Source organism: Thermobia domestica, chromosome 11 (assembly GCF_964235325.1).
Source record: "Thermobia domestica chromosome 11, izTheDome1.hap1.1, whole genome shotgun sequence".
NCBI lineage: Eukaryota > Metazoa > Arthropoda > Insecta > Zygentoma > Lepismatidae > Thermobia > Thermobia domestica.
In genome coordinates, this window is record NC_137464.1 from 105,418,964 (window position 1) to 105,436,746 (window position 17,783).

At 32.5% G+C, this 17,783-nt stretch overlaps 1 long non-coding RNA gene across 5 annotated transcripts in view; it reads right to left on the reverse strand.

Moving 5' to 3' along the window:
- LOC145664344 (uncharacterized) overlaps positions 1–17,783 on the reverse strand; it is a 563,008-nt gene that overhangs the window by 137,638 nt on the left and 407,587 nt on the right. For 2 of the 5 annotated variants that reach the window (XR_014127413.1, XR_014127416.1), the window contains one exon: positions 5,191–5,269. The exons of the other annotated variants lie outside the window; for them this stretch is intronic. This is a non-coding gene — a long non-coding RNA (uncharacterized LOC145664344). The remainder of the gene's footprint in view (positions 1–5,190; positions 5,270–17,783) is intronic. 5 annotated transcript variants of the gene reach the window in all.

Below are 17,783 nucleotides of genomic sequence, written 5' to 3' on the forward strand. Positions count from 1 at the left end.
TATTACTGAGTGGTATTTGTGAGTAAGAGACTTATTTGAGGTTGGTATTAGTGAATGGAAAGAGAAAAATTCACTCGGTTCTGCAATGCACATCACCACTATTAATTAACATAAAATAATGTTCATTTTTCTCTTCCCGCAGCATAAGAATTGGAGTATTTGCTCTGTGTTCCCTTCCTTCAGTATGCTAAATAAATTAATTCCCTTTCCACGATATATCTGTGTTGTTGTCTTGCGTTGGCACCTTGAAGTTATTCCAATTTTCAGATAGAAAACATTTTAAGGTGTCAATGGAGAACAACACAGAAAGTTCCTAAAATTCATTCAGTAATCTAGCCGGCGAAACTTTCTGTCTCTAGCTTAAATGTCAACAAATCTAACTTGAACATTTCAGTTAGATTTCATTCAACTCAGCCTTTTTCTTACTTTCGTTACAGGCCATTCAATCTTAAGTAGAAGGTAAGTCCCTTCAAATCTTACAACCTCTTCTGAAGTTCATAGGTCTCTTTTATCAATTATAAAATTGGATTCGAATTACTTATTAACAGTACTGTATATTTCACGTTATTAAATTTTTGCACATTCTATCATTGTATCTTTCTTGTATAATTACCTACACATAACGGAAAGAGCCTTTCCTAACCTTTATCTATTCCAAAATAAGTGCTATTAGAAGAAAAATGAACAAGCTTTATAAGTTCCTAGAATATGAGATGGTAATATAGAAAGGTATTTTCTTTAAAAAGAAATTATTTTTTCCTTATGGAAAACAGGAAGTCAAATATAATGTATTTATCTCTGAAATATGTATAGTTGCAATAACCCAAAGCCAGTTCGCTGAAAACCCCAATTTACAGAAGATGTTTTGAGAAAACTAAACAAGAAGCAAATTTTACATTTTACAAATATTGTAGTAATATGGGAATGTATATTCAAATAAAAAATAAAGGTACAAAAATTACATGTTTGCATAAATTGTGAATGTTCTTGTTCTTCAGAAACTATAAAGTAGAGAAGATCCACACACTTAAAAATATTCTATTTGCTGCAAACTGGTGGTTATCTATTTCTGCTTCAACCAGATAAAAAATGCTTGGCATGTTCTTTAAAGCTAAGAGGATAAGCAAGAGATATTCCACAAGAAAATTTTCCTGATATTTTTATTTTTGATTCGTCTGATAAAATGGTTGAACTAAGTACATCCTGCGATACGATCAAAGAAAGGATATTCTATTCTATACTGTTCTGCCGACATGAAGGCCATTTTTTTCATGTCATTTTTTGGTAAGCCCATTAAATGTGTCTTGCACTATCAGAAGATAATGAACTGCTTCTTCCTCCAGCTCAGGAAGAGTTACAGACTTTCACTTAAGTTGCTTGGATACTACTACGTATTTGTTCTGGCACATCTATCGTCGATAGTAGATTTATGTAAGTTAAAATAAAGGGTAGGCTCTATAAGTTTCACTTTTTCTCTCATATTCATTTCTTGACATTAATCATATTGTCTTGATTCATTTCTTTATATTTTTCATTACAAATTGTTCCCAGTAGTCTTTTAGACATCCTCCTTCCTATTTTGGGACGCAGATCCAGAAAGAGTAAAAGAGATAATATGGGAAAAATACATACTTAATACCCATATTATCACCACACGGCAAAGTTCCACACAACCTACAAAGTGTGCCTTACTAAACGTATACAAGATCAATCAGGGACAACATATTGAAGATCGCCTTCTAGGTAATCAAGTAACGTATTGAAAATTAATTTGCTTTGATATTTAATCTAGGAGAAGAACGTTCAATTTCTACCTTGCAGAACTTTTGAAACACTTAAAACAACGGCGTGTGTAGTTGGTCGAAGGTGACTGGCAATACTGAAGCAAATTGTATTGCTAGTATTAAAAAAACTCCTTGTAAAAATTTGCCATTCGACCTTCAGATGTCTGCTGTAGTTTGTGAGCTACAGCAAATCCAATTTTACAACTCACTGTCTTTCTCCTGTACAAAATAATATATAAATAATTGAAAAATAAATAAAAAAGACGATAAGCTAAAACAACCTAACAAACCTCCTTTCCATGGACTAGCGAATCATTATCATTATTGGCAATGGCATAGCCACGAACAAGGGCACACCCACCGGGTCCGGACCTCCCCCCCAAAAAACTCCCTAACTGAGCACACATTTGTACACTGTCTTAATAAAACTATACTTGTTTAACAGGGAAACAGAGAAATGATGGATGTAACATGAACATTTAATTTTACACTTTATCTGTACTCTTCCTCATAAAAATAATATGAGTACATCACTTTTTTCTTAAAATATAACTGACAGTATTTTAAATTACTTATCGGGTACAGAAAAACACCCTTTCAATACTACATAGACGTAGTGGCAAGTACTATTGGACTTCCTTCCGAAACTTGGACCATGCCCCCAACAAAAATTTCTCGTTGTGCGTCTGGCCACGAAGAATATTACCAACGGGATTACAGAGCTCTCGTGTTTGAAGACTAAACGTTTTTGTTTGTGCGAAACGTTCACAGTATTGAAATACATATTTACAAACAAATATATTTAAAACAAACTGCGAACTTTACTTTCATATCTAACATCCAACTTTTTGATTATTTATTTACTTTTTTTTTATTTTGATTTTATATAGACTAAAACAACATGCACTGATACACTCTGTCCATTTCTAAATACTGTTATTTGAATCCTCTCTTTTACAAATTTTCGTTTTTAGTTCTCAAACCTCCATTTTTACCTTTTGTAAATTTGAGGTTGCGTTTATCGAAGACAATAGAAAACGATAGCAAGAAGCTACTGGTGATTATCTCTTTGTACTTGAACTTGAAAAAATCCTTCGGTTATATGAACCGGACGATATCAAAGGGATCTCTGTGTACTTAAAAGGTTAGTGTTTTAGTGTTGAGTCTTGGTTTGATTTCCAGTATGGTCAAATGTAGATTATTTTGTGTTTTAGTAGTATTAAGAGGCAACTTCCGAGTTACTTGAATCAAAACGTAGCAAATTCTTGTAATATACTAGTAGAAAGTATGGTTGTCATCGAGACTAGAGTTAAGACTCTCATCTTGCAAAAGTGACGTCTCATCTCGTATCTCATCACGAAAATTCTGTCTTCCAAACAAACTAATGGTTAATTATTGACTATATAAATTGTTTTCTAAGGCATATCCCAAAACGTTTTTACGAGAATGACAGTAAATAAATCTATCCATAATCATTGCTAAATATAAGGTATTATAGTCTCTGAATTACTGGCAAGCTTTTCATTGAGTTTAAGCTTAAGCAATATAATGTTAGAGACGAAATGATTCATTAGAATGAATCGAAAATAATGTGAACTTGAGTTTTGTCCAGTTTCTTTATTTTCTTCGTTTTGTTTGATCATTTTCACGAAGATAAACCATAGTTTTCAAGTTGTAATTAAGGCAGAGTAAGCTTCTCTTCTTTTTCAATCTATGAGCTAACTAGTAATACCAGAATTTAGAAACAAATTGATCACAATATTTTTAGTTAACAAACAAAACATAGAATAATTTTCTACACCTACTATCAAGTTACTTGAGTCTTATATAAGTAATCTCAAAAAGTCACTCATATACAGAGAATTTATTTATTTTTTTTAAATATGTGATGATTTTTGAAATTCCTCAAGGATCTAATCTTGGGCCATTATTATTTACTATATTCATCAATAATCTCTCAAATGAAATAAAAGTCTTCCCCAAGTTACTATATAGAAATGACCTGAAGCTCTATAAAGTGGTAACTCTATTAGGAGTGCAGAAATATTTAATCAACCAACAAAACTAGTATCAAGTAAAAAATCACCAAACACCAAAAAACGTAAATTGATGATCTTTACCAGGCGCGAATAGAAGATAAATTAAGTTTATACATAAATGAAAAGGACAAAGTTAAATCGAAAATCTTGTTCCCTTTATCTTTCAGCTACATTTCACTCACTACGTCCGCCAAATAGCACAAGGCTACAGAGCCCTAGGATTTATTAGCAAAATATGAAAGGCCTTCAAGTCAATTGTATTGCAGTTTGCATATATCAGAATAAAATTAGAATATATATCAAATATAGAGTATCGAATACGCACATTCATAAACAATGTCACCCACTTGAGCGAATCTTAAATAAATTTCTCACGAACAAACAAACAGATTTATATACAAAATACGATCACCATCAGATTTTACATTTGTATCTAACATTTGAAGATTATTCCAATATGTAACCTAAGAGGAAATTACCACTGTTAAAAATTGATTATGCTCCATTTAGTTGCAAACTATTAAACAACAAACTTGATAGCCTGAAACTTGTTAATGAAATTAAAATTAATGTCCCATCATCTAAGACACAATTCCTTCAATATTCTCCAATGTGAATAATTTGCTCTTCAGTCAACAACATACAAAATACACTTTGACTATTGATATATTTGAGACAGTAAAGAAAGTCAAAAACAAAATTGTTCAATCTGCAAATACCCGTAAAGACTCAGGACATTATATCGTTTACTTCGAAACAGTGGCGGATCTAACCTAGGGCCGGAGATGCCTAGCCTTCCCCCCCCCCCAAGTTTTTTGAGTGACAAAAATAATTTAAGCTATTATTTATATCTTCTTTTAAATTTATAGTAAACTCATTATATACCTGTTATAGTCTGAGTTCGAGAGCTCCCCCCCAGTTTTTAACTTCTAGATCCTCCTCTTTTCGAAAAGAACTTAGATAAAACTAAGATGCTGTCTACCTCCAAAATAACTTGCAGAGAAATAAAACTAAGATGCTGGTCTACTTCCAGCAGAAAAAAGAAAGACAAGTATGTGATTCTCTACTGAGTGATATGCTCACAAGGCGCAAGTTGATGTAATAAAATTACAGAAAGAAAATGTTTAGATGATGCACACACAATACATGATAAACTAACGATCCTATGATTTCACAAGCAAGCGGGTAGAAGCAAGAAAAATACTTTATCTTATATGAGATGCAGGTTCGCATCTCACACCCCAAATTGTTTTGCTACCAGCCAATAACAATAAATATTAAGCTTCCAATTAAGCTCACGACAGTTTCAGAATTATTCGCGAAGCTAAGACATGTTCCTAAAATAGGAAATGGATAGGATTTCTTACCTCTAACTCAATATCAACTGGAGGCAATACGTCTTATTGAGTAACCTTAGAAAAGGCACACGCCATCATTCATGTAAATCTGGAATATTAGGGAAAGATATAGTTAATCATTTTTTAAAGATTATGTGAATTCACATCTTTTCTCACTGAATTCTATCCTAAGTGATTATTTCGAAGTTTCAAATTAAGTACCGGTACGCAAATGTTTAATGAAAATCGGGTACTATTAGGAAATGTATCTTATCCTTAATTTTGTTAATTGCACGTCTTCATATTTTAATTTTCTTCAAGGTGGAACACAATCGCATACTTGTAGCTCGCTAATTTGAACCACAAGCAATAAAGGTAGATCCAAAGCCTAAACAAAAAAGACTATTTTTTGACAATGAAAGAATTTTTGCGAAATTTATTGTGAATTGTTGTTAAATTGGGTTAATTCACTCCGTCGATTCTTGCAAATATCGAAAAAAATGCTATGCTTGATTAAAAATATGGCATAATAATTTTAAGAAAATATATAGTTTTATTTTTATTTGTTTATTTATTTAAATTGGCTGAGTTTAACTTTTGCCTTTAATTTTAACTCTGAACAAGAGAGGTTAGTCTCAAAAAGCAAAGCTTATGTTTCACAGAATGAGTGAATTTTTATTAAATGTAGACTCGGATGTGATTTTTAAAATTAGGAGCAAATTCATTCATTCATTATTGACCGAGTTCAATCACCAGAATAAAAGTGACCTGCAACCTTAAAGAAAATATACACAATATTGCATCAGAATCATATACATTTTACGAAAGATATTGTGGAAAACTATTTTGTTATTATGTTATCTGTATTAAGGACATTACTGAAATGAGTTTTGAACCCCAAGCATCTGGATCCTCGGTTAGCCGTAAAGAAAATATGTTATGTCAAAATCAATTTTTCTTTCACAAAATGAAAATTAATCTTGAAAGATATATTATCATATCATATTATGTATATCTGCTAACTAGTAAAATAATGAGGTTATATTTCATGGATTTCAACCCCAGGTGATAGGTGTATTACCTAACATTGTAGGAAGTAGTATGCCAAGTTGCTTTGAAAAACTGAAATGAAATCTTTGAGTTTTACGTCCCAGGCTTATGCCGGTTAGGCTAAAGGAGACGATGATGATGAGTGATGAATGAAATGGTGGAATGAAGGAAGTGGGAGGAAACGGGAGAACCCCGAGAAAACCCACGCACACGGTGTTTGTCCACCACAAAGTTCACTTGGCGGGGGCTGGGATCGAACCCGGGACCCCAAGCACCAGAGGTGAACGCTCTACCACTGAGCCAACGGGGTCCCCAAGTTGCTTTGAAATCGGGAAAATTTTATGAAACATATTGCAGGACAGATAGTCAGATAAGCGGACAGACAGTCGCACAAATGCCTATTGAGTCAAACTATAGAAACTTGCTTATGCTTGCTTCAATAAATACTTTCAACTGAGGAAAATTACAACTTTAGTTGATTTGAGAAATCATAAAGTTTGTCCTAAATGATTTAGAGCATCAGTTGATGTTCCCAAATAATTGTCGTTCTTTGACTAGAAGGCATTGGATTATAATTATATGAATTCAAAAGATAAGACGAAAATATTTTATTGAAGCGAAATTAAGAAAATTTATACCATTCAACTAGACCGATACTTGTGTGTTCGTTATCGGTTCGTGCCTGTCTTACTATTCTACTAGTGTTGCCTAGCGGAGAAGCACTGTGGTTGTCTCGTGTCGAAATGGTGTCTTATATGTCGTAAACTAGGAGGCAATCAGAACCGAGACTATGAGAGGTACATCATGAGTTTACATTTTTTCATGAGATCTGAAGAAATTTCCAACTTAACTCTCTCGCAATGGATATTATATCTAGGCAGGACGCTGATATTGTGGTAAAACTACAACTGAAACTGTATCTAATGTTTCAAAAATTTTCCAATAAAAAATAAAGGGCAAAACTTACTACAAAGTTTAAATGTATACCTGCTACATTATTTTTGTCACTCAAAAAACTAGTAGGACCTAGGCTTCTTGCTCTTGGGCTGGATTGAAAGTGGTGTCTAATCTTTGAAAGTGTATTTGTTTCTGCTGAAAGAACATTTATTCGTCTCATATCTCGTCTCGAAAAGTTGTGTTAAAAGTGTATTTGTTTCTTCTGGAAGAACTTTTTTTCATCTCATATCTCGTCTCGGAAAGTTGTCTTGAACATGGTGTCTCATCTTTGAAAATGTATTTGTTTCTGCTGGAAGTACTTTCTTTTATCTCATATCTCGTCTCGGAAAGTTGTCTTGAACATAGTGTCTCATCTCTGAAAATGTATTTGTTTCTGCTGGAAGTACTTTCTTTTATCTCATATCTCGTCTTGGAAAGTTGTCTTGAACATGGTGTCTCATCTCTGAAAATGTATTTGTTTTTGCTGGAAGTACTTTCTTTTATCTCATATCTCGTCTTGGAAAGTTCTCTTGAACATGGTGTCTCATCTCTCAAAATGTATTTGTTTCTGCTGGAAGTACTTTCTTTTATCTCATATCTCGTCTTGGAAAGTTGTCTTGAACATGGTGTCTCATCTCTGAAAATGTATTTGTTTTTGCTGGAAGTACTTTCTTTTATCTCATATCTCGTCTTGGAAAGTTCTCTTGAACATGGTGTCTCATCTCTCAAAATGTATTTGTTTCTGCTGGAAGTACTTTCTTTTATCTTATATCTCGTCTTGGAAAGTTGCCTTGAAAGTGGTATCTCATCTCTGAAAGTACATTTGTTTCAATTGGAAAAGCTCTATTTTGTCTCGTATCTCACCATAAAAGTTGTGTCTCGTCTCGTATTGTGGGAGAACATGTATTCCCTGATAACATCTATATATTTTTTTTTTCATTTTCATAAAAATTGTACATGCCTCTTGTGTTAGAAGCTAAGCCCTTTGGGGTAAATATCTGCTAAGAATAAGGGAATAAAATGAATTTCATGTGGTAATTTTCGAAATATACTATGTACTTCCAATATATTTCCGTATAATATGGACCAACGCACTGAAGTTTCTTGCTCCATTTTTTTGAAACTAAAAAGTATTGTGTTGCAGCTATTAATGAAATATTTTCGGAAAACTTCATCAAAAGAAAACTTATTCTCGAAAGTAAGCAACCCCTTGTAGACTTTTCCATAAGAACTGACTTACGCCATACGTTAGGGTTATTAATGAAATATTTGTTTATAAAATAATCACAAATTCGCATGAGTGGTATTTTACAAAATTGTCCAAAAAAATCTCACCTCAAAAGTGAACTACCTCTTGTGGTAATTTTCCTCCAACTAATTTTACAATATAAGAATAGTGATGAAATATTTATTTATGAAATATGGCTAAAATCGCCAGTGTTGTTTTTGAGAGTCCGTAAAGGAACTCATTCTCAAGAGTAAACTAGCAATAGTGATTTTTCGTAAGGAATAATTTACATACATTTTAGAATTATTAATGAAATACGCCTCTTTATTTATGAAATTTGAACAAAATAGCATGACTCGTTATTGAAAAAATCCTCCGAGAAAACTCACTCCCAAGAATAAACTATCTGTTACATATTTTGTTGCAGCAGAAATGAGTTATACCACATTGTCAGATCAGTAATGAAATGTTTATTTACGAAATTTGAACAAAATCGTCTGAGTCAAATTGTCCAAGAAAAATCCATTAAGAACAAATTAACCCTAATAATTTTTTTCAGCACAAATGATACTATATTATCAGGTTACCAATGATATATTTATTTATGAAATATGAAGAAAATCGCCTAATTCGTTTTTGAGAAAACCTTCCGAAAAAACTCACCTCAAAGAATAAACTAATCCTCGTACACTTTTTCAAGACAAATGAGTTATGACATACTGTCATGCTATTAATGAAATATATATTTGTGAACTATGAACAAAATCGCCTGAGTAATTTTTGAAAAAATCATCCGGAAGAAAACTCACACCCATTTGAAGACCTGAATTGCAGAACATCCCAAGTCCATCTTAGTACTTTTGTGATTTTAGAAGAAAGACAAGAAGATTGTATCTGGTATGCTACTCTGTTTAGCTGAAATTATTTTGTAGTTTTTTTAAAAAAGGTTTTGCTTTGGATTTACGTATTATGCAAGTGAATAGCCCTTAAAACATACATGCTAAGATAAACAACAAAAAACGCAAAATTTGAAGAAACAGGTTGGACTTGGGATGTTATGCAATTTAGGTCTTCATTTGTTGAATTTTTCCAGAGAAATTACTTATACCATATGATGGGGCTGTTTTTGGAAAATTGATTTGTGAAATATAGACAAAATGGTTAGAGTAGTTTTTGAGAAAATAGCAATTATTTATTTTCACTCTTAAGTAAACTACCCTTATTTTTAGTGGTAGGAAGAAAATTTGATCCCCTCTGGAGGATCACCTTATGGACGAACAGACGAACAATGTCGTAAAATCACCTTTTCGGTATATATGGACCATGAAACATGTAAATCCGTTGCAATCTAGAATTCGATTTTATATGCAGGATCACCATTCATTCTTCTCTCCTTTCGTCACACGAAAGTAAAATTCATTAGATTTTCACGCAATACATAAGAATATTGTAATATTTTTTGTTATTTAGGGATGAAGGAGTGGAAAAGGATCAATTCGCTTCCAAATTTGAAGTTTCCTTATATAAATAACTTTACAGAAAATTCTATAGTAACTTCGATATAAACGATTCGATTTTGATAAAATATCATATACATTATTTTCTTTTGAGATTTCCAAATCATCTCCATCACTTGTGATTGTTATAAATCAAGAATGAAGTGGGGAACTTACCCAATATTAAAAAAAAAATCAAGTGTTCGAAGTAAATTCAGTAAATACCCTCCACTGTCATTTCATGTAAATATCCTCGTGTGTTTTACTTCAGTTTTAATGCTTACCTCTATTAATTGGGGTTGCAATTATTCTGAGAGAAAAAGAACTTACCATTTCTTACAAAATATAATTTAAGCATGTCTCTTGTACAAATTTCATAAAGGTATTGTAAACAATACTCGACTTTGATTAAAAAAACAGTATATTGTTTCCCAATTTTCCCAAATATTATCATTTCTTGAAGTTGAGATCGGTCAAGAATAAGAGGGTTAATTTACACCTAACTTCAAATTAAAAAAAAAAAAAAAAAAAACTATGCATCACATCTAAATTACGTAAAATTTCTTCTATTTTTTAACGATAATTCTTGTGTTATTTGAGGTTTAAGATCTATTCTTAATGTTTAGGAACTGAGTGAATTCACCTTATATAGGCTATATATAAAAAATTGTTAGACTGATTCTATCCCGAAACTTACCACATTTTCATGAACCATGCGTGGCCTTCTCCGAGATTTTGCAATGAAGATGATTGGTTGAGGTTAACATCAGTAGAGGCTATAGGGTGAATTTGGTTATGGAAATAAGTTCAAGTCCCATTAAAAAAGATGTATGTCTCACAACATTAAAAAAAAGAAAGAAAACTGAATTTTTATGAAATGTTAAGATTTGAGACTTATTTGGGATTGAAGTTGTACTGATTCAGGAAGGTAAATTCAGTTCCAACTTTAAAAAAAGCATACCCATTACTTTCATAAAATTACTTAATTTTTATCAAATATTCGCATGTCTCCATTCAGGCTTCCCAAATGGGATACATTGCTTGAGAGTTAAAAACTATTAGGAAAGAGGTAAGGGTAATTTTCTGAGTTTCCATGGAAGCCTAAGAATTATTCTTATTAATTAATAATCAAATGTTTCATAAGTAAGGTACGGAAAACCTTCAACTTAAGCAAGATCCCTCGTTTCCTTGTCCTTTATAACACACCATTAATTACCAAATTACTTAATAAGTGTTTCATTATCTATAAAACACTTATAAATAGTATAATCCTTAAGAGCTTATTAAGTAGTTTAAATAATTCTTAAGAGCAATGAAGCTAATATATTACTTTGACAGCAATGACTTGAGTTATTTTGCAAGTATGATAGAGAGCTTTCTAGTGACTAAGCTGTTAGCGTACGCACCTTTGGCATGGGAGACTCGGGTTCGGTTCCCGACGGAAACGCAGGTTGTTTGAATTCCACGTGTCTGTCCACGTCTCATATAGCATTGCTGCTGAAAGCGAGGCTAAACTCAAAAATCAAATCAAGTTATGATACATTATTTTTTACTTCAAAATTAACTTTGAATATTATTCAAGCCACTGTAAAAAATTTCAAATAAATAATAATAACGTTAATATATAACCAGTTAATACATTGATTGTCATGAAGGTGTGCTTCAGGGTTCTTCAGCCCCCCAGCTATTATTTACCTTAAATGGTTTCTGACGGTTTAATCTAAAACTATATGAACCAAACAAATATTCGAGTAAAAATGACCTACGTTAATCAAATGGGTGTGAAATGATCGGTTAACGTTGTCGCTTCATAAACTTGAGTTTCCCATTGTTGATAATATTTACTTGGGTGGTGTCAAATCTTAAAATGTATAGTGGACCAGTGCCTTCCGAAAATTCCTCTCTACTTCGAATTGTACACCCAGGTCCTACTATATGTACACCTGGTAAGGGCTAACAAAAATTTTCACATTTACGAACTTGTAGTTTAGACCTACTACGTACGAAATGTCCAATGTTATTTTTTTGTGCTTAAGACGTTGCAAAAGGGGACTCCAATTCTCTTAACTACCTTGTTATGCAACTGTCTACATCTATTGTCAATTTCCACCGTATCATTCAATAGGATAACTTTGAATAATAAACAAATAACCTAAGTCCACATAATGCCATCTCTGGTGACTTACTCCTTGGTTCAATCTAGGTTATGGTAGTCTGTGGTGATAAAGATTATATTCGTGGGTTTTTCTCAAGGTTTTTCAGTTTTCTCCTACATTTCCATTCTATCAATGCTTTCACAACCTACCATTTTTATTGATTATCTGTCTTCTCTATCATACAGGGCATAACTGTGGGACATGCAATTGAAAGGTTTCATTTTCTCCACATAATGTGTTTAAGACAAATGAGATCAGCAACAATGTTTCATTTCATAAAACAAAAATACACAAAACAAAACATTTAGGAATGATAAAAAAAAGAGATCAAAAGATTGCTATCTTGGCCGAGAATTTTAGGAATGATTCAAAAAAGTGCATCAAAAGATTGCGATCTTGACCTATAATTATTTTTTCAATTAGGGGCCACAACATTTTTGAACAGCCTCTAAATCCAAATTTCGTATTTTCTACTGAATAAGCACATCATACTGAGTTAAGCGATAGTTTAGGTTTGGTTATATTATATGTAGTTCTCCAGATATAAGACCGACAAGAAAACTTTTGATTGAAATATATTGGATCTAGGATCAGGGACCACAAAATTTTTCAACGGCTTAAATCGAGCTTTTGTATTTTTTTACGCAATAAGCACATCATCCTGAGTTAAGTGATAGTTTGGTTTGGCTATACTATATGTAGTTCTCCAGATATAAGACCGACAAAAAAACTTTTGATTGAAATATATTGGATCTAGGATCAGGGACCACAAAATTTTTCAACGGCCTAAATCGAGCTTTTGTATTTTTTTACGGAATAAGCACATCATCCTGAGTTAAGCGATAGTTTGGGTTTGGCTATACTATATGTAGTTCTCCAGATATAAGACCGACAAGAAAACTTTTGATTGAAATATATTGGATCTAGGATCAGGGACCACAAAATTTTTCAACGGCCTAAATCGAGCTTTTGTATTTTTTTTACGGAATAAGCACATCATCCTGAGTTAAGTGATAGTTTGGGTTTGGCTATACTATATGTAGTTCTCCAGATATAAGACAGACAAGAAAACTTTTAATTGAAATATATTGGATCTAGGATCAGGGACCACAAAATTTTTCAACGGCCTAAATCGAGCTTTTGTATTTTTTTACGGAATAAGCACATCATCCTGATTTAAGTGACAGTTTGGGTTTGGCTATACTATATGTAGTTCTCCAGATATAAGAACGACAAGAAAACTTTTGATTGAAATATATTGGATCTAGGATCAGGGACCACAAAATTTTTCAACGGCCTAAATCGAGCTTTTGTATTTTTTTTTACGGAATAAGCACATCATCCTGAGTTAAGTGATAGTTTGGGTTTGGCTATACTATATGTAGTTTTACAGATATATTTTAATAAGACCGACAAGAAAACTTTTGATTGAAATAGGGTATATATTGGATCTAGGATCAGGGACCACAAAATTTTTCAACGGCCTAAATCGAGCTTTTGTATTTTTTTACGGAATAAGCACATCATCCTGAGTTAAGTGATAGTTTGGGTTTGGCTATACTATATGTAGTTCTCCAGATATAAGAACGACAAGAAAACTTTTGATTGAAATATATTGGATCTAGGATCAGGGACCACAAAATTTTTCAACGGCCTAAATCGAGCTTTTGTATTTTTTTTACGGAATAAGCACATCATCCTGAGTTAAGTGATAGTTTGGGTTTGGCTATACTATATGTAGTTCTCCAGATATAAGACCGACAAGAAAACTATTGATTGAAATATATTGGATCTAGGATCAGGGACCACAAAATTTTTCAACGGCCTAAATCGAGCTTTTGTATTTTTTTTTACGGAATAAGCACATCATACTGAGTTAAGTGATAGTTTGGGTTTCGATACACTGTATATAGTTCCTCAGATATAAGGTGTACAAGAAAATTTTTGCCTGAAATATATTGGATCTTTTGATACAAACAATACTCAGTACAGTGAACAAAGAACTAACTACATAAACAAACTAATTGTTTTATTTTTATATTGAGTACATCTTTGTCTTCTTCCAATGAGTGCCTACAAATACACGCCTGATTCGAATGCTCGTAAACTACAGTATATATTTTAAAAACAAATCTAGTTAATTCCAGAAGAGAACATTGGTTCGAAATAGCCAATCAGCACTGTAGTTTACGAGCATTCGAACCAGATCTAACTTTCAAAGAACCACCAATATTAATAACATACTCATATACCTATTAATTTTGTTATTTCCAAACACGTTGAACTAATTCAGAAATTTTTACAAGCAAACCATTGAAAGTAAATAAATAAATTTGAAGATATATGGTTACTTCCAGACCGAATAAGTATCAGGTAAGTTATAGCAACATATAATCTTGCTCTTATTTACAAATAATTTGGTTGGACCACAGGGGTTTGATAAAGTGGTTTTTAGTGGATGTAACGAAGTTCGTTTTTTACCCATTTTTAGTTACCATTATGTTAATTACCATTTTGTGGGTGTTATTGTTGTATTTACCGCCGTTCTCAGGGCTAGAACTACAATTTTAAGTTCGAGACAAGGTAAATGGCAATGCCTGTCCCGTTTTCGAAACCAAAAACCTCTCGTCTCATGGTTAATACTAATTTTTGATGGTTATGTTATTCATATGATTTTGCACTACGGGTTTCAAATTCTTTTCAGAATTTTCTTCTAAACTTGGTTCATTATATGCGTTATTTTTCTGGACTACTCAGTATTTGTTATCAAGAAAAATTATCTATTATTTGCAAAGCAAGGTTTCTTTCTTCTTTTTCTAAAAACTGAATTTATATTTAATTGAACATTTTTGTTTCTTATTGGATTACTTTTGAAAGAGATCATGTGTCTTTCATTACACAATCAACTCCAAAATTTTCTTATTAAAATCATCTATTAAAAATCTTTTGTTGTCAATGAGTTTTACGTCATTTTAGTACGAACACTGAAAACCTACAATATACTCTATCTACTAAGAGTACTGTTTGAACTATTTCCAAAAGTCTAGTAAATATAAAATCTACGAAACGAGACAAGACAAAAAAGGCTTCTCGAAATAATGTTAAAAATTCTACATAAATACAAAGTGAAATGAAAGGAAGGACAGTGATGTAAAATAGGATGTATAAGCCTATAATTAACATTTCCTTCAGTAAAGTTTACTCTTAGCAATGAACTTTGAAGTCAACAGAGACTCTAAGAAATCTTTATATCTGTGCTTAACAGGATAAATAGAAAACTCCACAAAAATTATTTTGTTGGTAAAAACGTAGAAACAAAAGATGACTTTTTTTTTTTTTTTTTTTTTTTGTAATATGAAAAGAAGACACAAGCAAACGTTGGGTATAAGTAACATAACTTCCTTTTTCTTTAACAGTTGCCTTAGAGTCCCTCAAACCCTGCAGCGAAAAGGACTCCACTGAAAATTAAGAATGCCATTCTCGACTCTGCATTGTAGTTCTACGTAAATGTCTAACATCGCTACAAATTTTACTTTATTTGACCTGATAAAGTTTTACTTGTGAACTCTCTGTCCCATTATACTTTACCAGTTTGGAGTTGAGGCTTCTCATCACAAAACGGTGTTGAGAAAGTGATGCCTCGTTTTGGAAAGTATTTCTATTTCAATTGGAAGACCTCTGTCTGCTCTGGTCTGGTCTCGTCCCGTCTCGTCTCATGGGTAATCCTATTTGTGAGTAAGATTATTTCATTGTATAAATAGAAGAGATTATAAAATAAGTAGGGTTTTCAAAGAACTTTAATACAACTTGAGGTGAATGGTTTCTTTGGATGTATCCTTTCATTGTGTTGCTTCTTTACGTAATTTAGAAAAAGACATCTGTTAAATAGCTACAACACTCATGAAATTATCATAGCTTATCATATTAAACTCTTGTAATAATTTAATATTTAATAATAATACAGAGCCTATTCTAATATCTTTCTAATTTCGTTTCTTAAATTATACAAAATATTTATATTAAAATCTTTCTTTTGATGCCCAAGACTCCACCAACATGTTAATAAGTGATGATGAATTGCAAAAGTAACTATGACAACTATACCAAAAGTTTCTACACGTAAGGAAAGCCCGCATTCTTTGATTTATAATCACTTGTGCATATTTCATGAATTGTCAGTTTTCTTTATTCATATTTACAGTACAGCAGCGCCAAAAACATAATTCAAAAACTGAAGAGAATCGCGCCTTTCAAACTGGAAAAGAAAACGTTGTAAATGGTGGAACGTCTGACATCTAGCGGTGGAAATATAAAATACGACCTCGCACATTTTACATTTTTTCCCCCACCGTTGTTTTCGATAGGCGCGCCTCCGTAGCACTCAACCAGAGTGCGCTGTGTAAAAAAGGGAAAGGTAGGTGAGACGAAAACGGGGTTAAAAATCGAAGTCGGATGGACGGCCATGCTGGTTCCTCCTCTTCCCTCCTAAAAACCCCCCACTACACCCCCTTTGAAACACCATGACGTAGAACTGGGCCCCGCCCCCTCTGGCACAGCCTTGCAATTTTTCCTTGTATGGCGAATCCATCACCGTTATATGTGTGAGAGAGACCGCCCCTCCTCTTGTGTCTAGACTGACAAACACGAGCACAGGCCCTCACATCTCACATTTTTTATATACATACACACATTCTCTCTCTCTCTCTCTATATATATATATATATATATCACCAATCCTCCTTTCAATGCTGCACTCTTCCACCCAGCACATTGGGAATGACACATTATTTATGCCTGACATTACCCCGCGAGAAGAAATGTAAAAGTTAGTTTCGCCCCACCTCCTACTTTCTTTCGGTATTTTCCCCGAATATTTTTTTCATTGGTTGGAGACAGACATCAGTAGAAGAGCGATATATATATATATATATATATATATATATATAAACACACCTATCCTATGTATTTTTCCCAAAAAAAATCTCTTCTCTTTTTTTGTTATTCTACATATTCTCTTTTTGGTTCTTTATTATTTTTTTGTAATTCATTCTCCGAGCTCGTTTCTCTCTGTATGATTTTTTTGTTGTTGTTGGAGGGAGCTTAAAAGAAGAATGATGGCACAGCCTAGGAATGACAGCTCAGGATCAAAAGAAGAATATATATATATATATTTCTTTTAGTATTATTTCTCTTTGATTTTTTTCTCCAATATACCTACCTATATAGATAAAGATTTATGTGTATATATATACATATGTGTATAAAATCTTAGCTCTATATCAGAACTTAATCAGAAGATATATACACAGAAAGTTTATGTTTTATAAAATAACTGCACGAATCAGATGTCGTTGGATTTGATTAGAAACACATTATTCTCTGTACAATCATTGTACAAAGTGAACTTTCTTTTAACAAAATTTGTCACTATTTCAAACTCATTACCCAATGACAGCATATACGCAGGACTTTAAAATCTAAAACATGTACAGAAGTTGGTTCATCTACACGGAAGGAATTTCTATCTAAGGATCAATAAACATATAGGCTCTATATATTGTATGTTTTAACATAGGTATGTGTGTGTGTAGTACATTTAAATCTGACTGTAGTAATGTAACGTCTCAAATCTCTTTTAGAGTAGGCCTATGTTAACTATGCTATGTCTTTACTATGTTAACTAGCATACAGCTGAAAGAACATGATTTAGAGTTGAAATAATAACTTCAATAAAAATTTTGATAGTCTATATCTTTA